Genomic DNA, 624 nt, shown 5'->3' with positions numbered 1-624 from the left:
GCAGTCTTTTATCTCTCACGCCCCTCCAACCCTTACCCTCCCACCCTTACCATCCCACTCTGATGATAGTTTCTTTTGCTGTGCATCAGCTCCTTAATTAGATCCCATTTGTCAATTTTAGCTTTTGTTTCAATTGCTTTTGGTGTTTTAGTCATGAAGTCTTTGCCCATGCCTATGTCCTGAAAGGTATTGCCTAGGTTTTCTTCTAGGGTTTTTATGGTTTTAGGTCTTGCATTTAAGTCTTTAATCCATCTTGATTTAATTTTTGTTTAACATGTAAGGACAGGGTCCAGTTTCTGTTTTCTGCATACGGCTAGCCAGTTTTCCCAGCACTATTTATTAAATAAGGAATCCTTTCCCCATCGTTTGTTTTTGTCAGGTTTGTCAAAGGTCAGATGGTTTTAGATGTGTGGTGTCATTTCTGAGGTCTCTGTTTGGTTCCATTGATTTGTATATCTGTTTTGGTACCAGTACCATGCTGTTTTGGTTACTGTAGCCTTGTAGTATAGTTTGATGTCAGGTAGCATGATTCCTCCAGCTTTGTTCTTATTGCTTAGGATTGTTTCAGCTATATGGGCTCTTTTTTAGTTCCACATGAAATGTAAAGTAATTTTTTCTAATTCT

This window comes from Piliocolobus tephrosceles, chromosome 13 (genome assembly GCF_002776525.5).
Source record: "Piliocolobus tephrosceles isolate RC106 chromosome 13, ASM277652v3, whole genome shotgun sequence".
Taxonomy (NCBI): domain Eukaryota; kingdom Metazoa; phylum Chordata; class Mammalia; order Primates; family Cercopithecidae; genus Piliocolobus; species Piliocolobus tephrosceles.
This window is presented reverse-complemented; position numbering follows the sequence as displayed.